A 6,000-nucleotide genomic window follows, 5' to 3' on the forward strand; every position below is an offset into this window, starting at 1 on the left:
GGTGGAAGTTGGAAAAACACGAGGGAGCAGAACAACTGATAGTGGACTGGATGGAGGGGCAGTAGGCACCTCAGGCTGTGCTTGATCTACTAACTTGCAACTGATTTAGGAACTCCAGACTGCCAACATGTGTCTGCTGTCTAAATGACCTCAAGTGCACTGACGTGCAGACTTCCCGCCTGTGAAAATCAAACAGACGCCGAGAATTATGACACGTATTCAGAAGAAGATGATGTTGACAACGGATGTGCAGCAGCGGTTCCTTTGTGGGAGTGGAGGAGCGTCTCCCACACCCCCCCACGCCCAGCAGATAGCTTCAAAAACGCAATGATAATAACATTATTTAATACCATTTTATTTTTTATGCTTTCCGCCAGTAAATGGAGTGCCAGGGCAGGGTGGGGCCAGTGCGTCCCTCCTGCCAATGACTGGCAGCAGTGAGGAGTGGCCACTTAAGTTTGCATTACGCATGTTGGTTTGGCCGGCTAACCGACATGCGCAATTCACACCTCTCCAACCCAGCTGTCTTGGACAACTGGTTTGGAGAGCAGGCACAGGCCTACAGTGCCTTTTAGAATATGGAGACAGCCTGCTGCAGCCAATCAAGACGCTTTAGAACAGCATCTTGATTGGATGAGAGAATTGGCTGTGGGCTTAGCGCAGTGGCGTAACAAAAATTGTGGGGGCCCCCCTGGAAGGTACACGGAGGGGTCTCCTCTGGACTCTATCAGGAGCTCTCCGGCAGAAGTTCTGTGCGAAGCTTGGGGCCGCGGGGCCTGTGTTAAGACCCTGGCTTCACTCTTGGAGGACTTGCTGAAGAACACGGAGGACGTGCTGCAGAAATTGGAGCAGCAGTGTAAGTAAGGTAAGTGATATTTTTTATGTGCATGTTTATGTTAATGTGTACATTGTTATGTATTTATTATGTGTATGTGTATACGTTATGGTTTATTGGGGGCCCTCCTAATGTGACTTGCCACCAACAGCCACTGCGAATGTGAATGATAAAATTGTGTTTCTATTCACTCATGACATACATTGCCTATGTTAGATGTAACAACTATTATTTGAAATTGTAAGTGAAAATATGCATATAATCTATATCAATATATGAGGAATACAATGAAGTTGTAGTGTTATTATTTTAAGGACTATATTATTATTACAATTAATAATTATAATTATTTTCAAATAATATTGAATTGAACCAATCTGGTGGAATTAGATTTATCTTTCCACATATTATGATGAATTTGTATGCTAGTTATCAAAAATATGAAAACCATTATTTTTTCAGCTATGGTTGCTAATACAATAATATCAGACAAAAGGCAAAGAGTGATATCTTGCTATCACATATTTTCCATCTCTATGCATCCATACCTTGCAGAACAAATGTTAGAACCCATCCCCGAGTAGTACCAATGTGGCCTAAAGTTGGGGACCTGGCTCATGGCCTAATAGCTGAATCAAGAGCAATTTAGGAACGTAATAATTCTCTTAATGGACCTAAAGAGCATACACACAATGACATACAGAATTATTGTATAGAAAAGCCATGCCCCAAATCATGCTGTTCTCATTTTTAATAGCATTTTGTATAGGATTTAGGAAATGTTTGATGAACTTTAGAAAAAGTAAACAAAAGGTATCCTCTGGAACAAAACAATTGAAGTAATTATCTATGTGAATAAATTCTACATCATCTGACACAGAGGTTATTGCTATTGTGTATGTATTTTTTGAAAACATCCCTTTTCTCCTTTATTTTTCAAATATGACTAATTTATAAAATAATATAAATAAAAAACATATATTTTTGGAATACTTGGTACATGTATGTCATTGTGTGTATGCTCTTTAGGTCCATTAAAAGAATGATTACGTTTCTAAATTGCTCTTGATTAGAAGTATTTGATTCACCCTGATTTAGGAACTACCGTCAAGGGTACCCCTTTCTTTACAAGCATCATGGCCTATTAGTGTAAGCATTGGGACAAGGAATAGATGAGGAGGTAATTCCTTTTTAGGTTTCGCCCTGGGCGTTGCAACTGCGTAGCAGTTGCTCCGCCCACGGCAAAACCTCATGATCCTACATATGGACTTTGGTTCCGCCTCTGTCTCCCATTGGCTAGCTCCATAAATGGAGGCTAGCCATTGGGAGACAGAGGCTGTCAATCACGCTTTCCCCTGAAAACGCGATTCGGGGGCGTTTCTCTGACTTTTTTTAAGTCCCGCCCCTTTGTCCTGGGCCGCGCTGTCATTGGCTGCCGGCCCGTGACACCCCCGTGACGTCATTCCCCGGGCCGCGCTGTGATTGGCTGGCCGGCCCGGGACCTGACTTGTTTGTTGTTATTACCTTGAAAACGATACACCAGACATGCTTGACTAAGGTGGGTTGCGATAATGCATGCAGGCACGTCATTTTCCAAATATATGTCAATAAGGGTTTATGCAGTAGCAATTTCAGAAGAATCTGAACAAATGCCGAGGTTGGAGGCAGGTCTGGTGCGCAGGCACCAGCGAGATCTCGATGAAAGCTGCAGCGGCTCCAGAGCCCGTTCCACTACAGTCCCTGCCGTTCAACAGCGACCTCCCTGGGGGCCACTGTTTACGGGCTGTGGGCCCCAGCAGTTTTGCTGCCTAATTGTCAGGTTATTGAGGGCATCATCTGGTGGTCCCCCGAGGCAGAGGCTTAGCGCCATTTGTAGCACAAGGGATTATCCAGTGGTCTCACCGGAGCGCGCGCGCGCTCTCCGTTCTGAAGTCACCCCCCCTCCCGCTGTCCGTGTGCCCGTTAACCCGCCCCCCTCCCGCTAAATGCATTTCCCGATTTCCCCCCCAATCATAGGGACTCTATCTCCATCTCTGGAAGACTTTGGGGCTCTCAGTCCAGGCTCTTTCCTCACCCCTTCTCTCTCTGCATTCACCCCGTCCTGCTCAGCACCCTCTTTCTGTCCCTCCCTCCCCAACCCCTCCCGCCTCCTATTCTCTCCAGCGCTAGCTTTCGCAGCAGGCGCTTCCCTCTCCGTGGTGTAAGTGAAACCATATATCGCGTCCTCCTCCTGACGAGGTGTTGAAGCGTTTTACGGAATGTAGCCACCTCTTCCTCCCCCATCTGCAGCTCTAGCCTCTTCCTCATCTCAGGGTCTCTCCTCTCCATTTTTCTACACCCCCACCATCTGCTGCCTCTCCATAGTCTCTCCCCTACAACCGCAGAGTCCTCCGACCTCTTCCCCACCTCTCCGTCCCATGCCCCCTGCTCCCGCCATCCGGTGTCCCCTCCTCTCCCTCCTGGCTATCCCGTTTGGGGGGTCTGCTGAGTGCTCCATTCCTCTCTTAAAGGACCAGTGCCTGCATTCTTCCCTCACCTTCCCCCCGTTTCCATGGCTGCTCTGCATTCCTGCCCCACTGCCCCTTCCGTCCCATTTCACAGAGAGGCCTCTGAGAGGCCCAGCTTCATGTAGGGGAGGCAGGGGGCCCTCAGTCTGCACAGACCCCTGTGACACCAAAAGGCAGGAAGATGAAACAAACACCACGGTGCACGGAAAAAAAGAGACTAAACGCTCAACTGGGAAACAATACTAACCAGAGCACACCCACATCTGCTTCCCCTTAGTAAATGTTACTTTGACGTTCTTGTCACAGTGCAAGCGTTCTTTCCTGGCACTATCCTCAAAACTCTCTTCTCACTGCACCAGGCCTAGTTTTATATTTTTTATCCTCCTGCACGTTGGCAGGAACATCCTGCAAGGACGCTTAAATCATTGGTTTTCTTCCAGGATGTCACCCAATCTGCGCTGGGGCTGCTCCTCCAGTCAGGTAAAAACGATAAAGGCTGAGACTGGGTTTGCTCTCTGGGGGTCGTCTGAAAGCACTGGCGCGAAAAGCAAAGCTTCACTTTGAGGCCAAGAAAGAAATCTTGTGTTACAAAGAAACGAGATGCGATGTAAAGTGACCTTTTTAAACGCGACTGCTCGCTGAACCCTGGTCTCTGCAAGCAATGAATACTGGCTGTGAAAGCACACATTTGGACAAATGAAAAATGCCCAGTCTATAGTCCCAAAGTCACATTCAACAGCTCACACTACTTTATGACAGGTTGCATCTGGGGTAATAGAGAAATCTATCTGCCTTTGGCATTCGCAGTCTTTTTTTTTTTTATCACACAGAAAACATACTTTCTCGCACTGGGTTCTCAGATCAAATGAAACTAGATAAGCTGAACTGTAAATGTTGGGAATACTTGTCACAAGTTTTTTTTTTTACTCTGTCACTCCTTTCCTCATCACGGTCCTTCCTGCTCAGACAATAGGTCTCACATTTGCCAGAGATTTAACTATTGGCATTGTAAATGACAATGCCATTTATCTGTTTTCAAAACCAACATAAATACAAATGTTGTCATTTACAATGCCAATAGCTCTAACTTTTCCAAAGGCGAAACCATTGCATTGTAAATGCTTGTTAAAAGGTTGTCCAGAGAGCTTGGTACAGGTGCCCAATATCACATCTCATCTCCAGATAGAGCAGCCGTTTAGAGGTACTGTGAGGCAGTTTATCAATTAATCTGCCAGGGGATAAACTCGTATTTTAGCGGACGTTTTTTCTTCTTTCTTCACTTTTTGTAATTTGCATCTGTATTTATGCAGTGTATGAAAGTCTGATGTGACTGCAATTGCATTGCTAGCTACAATAGCAAACATTTCTGCAGCACACAATACTATGGTAGTCAAGGTTACATTAAAGATTTGAGGTTAAGTATTGTCATGTAGAGTAATTGCATTTATGTAGCACTTCTTACTCTGCCAAGCCTAACTCCACTCCCTTGCTACCCTGGACTCCCCCCGCCCCCTTTAAACCCCACCTGCCAGTCTTCCTATTTTAGGGGCCCCGCAGATGTTTTCTAATTCCAGCACTGCAGTGGTGGTATAAAAATAACACAGGCAGGAAGCGCGAGCCTGAGCTGTGGGCACACGCCCACTCTGAACACAGTAATTACGTCTGGGCTACTTGGCCGCTCGGCACTCTTCGCCACTGGGCTATTTCTGTTCAGCGTTCTTCAAAATGTTCATTCTGATTGTATTAACGCCCCCTCTCCGCACGTTCATATTATTTTTTTTTTAAAAAGTGCTTTGCCCCCCTCCCCTGCCTGCTCCCTGAATGGAGCGGTCCTTTACATGACGTACAGGCAGCGAGCGAACATAGGCAGGGTTACTGTACCTGGCTAGTAGGGGTCCCTTTATTTCCAGGTATTCTGTCAGTGACCAGGGCCGACGAGGGGCTGCCGGGACCAAGGGAGTAGCCACGGCCTCGCTGCCCGTGCTGCTGGCTTTTTCCGGGCTTCTCCCCTGTCTCGGCGAGGGCAGAAAGTGTGGCTCAGGCTTTTATGGGACGAGGTGTCCTCCCCTCAGTAGGTGGCCGAGGGTCTCCTGACAGGATGGGTGAGATGTGGCAGTGCTCTCAGCCTCTGCCCCAGGGTTGTGCTGCGGCTTGGCCCCTCCCCGCAGCAGCCCCCGCCCACTCTCTCCATGACACTGTCAATGGAAAGGCACCAACACGCGTGCTCCAGGAAACGGCTTCCTAGCAGCTGAGCCGCCTCTCGGCTCCGAGGCTCCCAAGCGCAGTACACTCCCCCAGACCAAACCGGGACACTTTCCGCTTTTATATCTTTGTAAACTGTTATTGCACAATCTTGTCCCCCAACAACAACAATATAGTGTTTTTGTTCACGTCCCTTGTTTCTTGAGTGCAGGCACGAACCGCGTGATTAGAAGTTTTAAGTATCCACGATGCACTCTGCTCGAATGGAATTTTCTTTTCTTTTATTGTAAACCGTTTCCACTGCCAAGGTTAGTGTCCCTTCACAGGGATTCACACCTACGAAACGATATGTTTGCACGCTTTTGTACGCTCTGCAACTGAAAGGACATTACCGGACATCACCCTCCATGTGAGGGCTATCATGAGGATAGGCTGAACAAGGCTTGCAACATGCTG

The 6,000-nt window shown here is 47.2% G+C and overlaps 1 protein-coding gene across 1 annotated transcript in view; it reads right to left on the bottom strand.

The window, feature by feature from the left end:
- INPP1 (inositol polyphosphate-1-phosphatase) overlaps positions 1-5,628 on the bottom strand; it is a 165,272-nt gene extending 159,644 nt beyond the window's left edge. Inside the window, exon 1 of the mRNA XM_078680376.1 lies at positions 5,224-5,628. The gene's annotated coding sequence lies outside the window, so the exon portion shown is untranslated. The remainder of the gene's footprint in view (positions 1-5,223) is intronic.
- Between the last annotated feature and the right edge of the window lie 372 nt (positions 5,629-6,000).

The sequence above is a fragment of the Lissotriton helveticus genome, chromosome 3_1, assembly GCF_964261635.1.
Source record: "Lissotriton helveticus chromosome 3_1, aLisHel1.1, whole genome shotgun sequence".
NCBI lineage: Eukaryota > Metazoa > Chordata > Amphibia > Caudata > Salamandridae > Lissotriton > Lissotriton helveticus.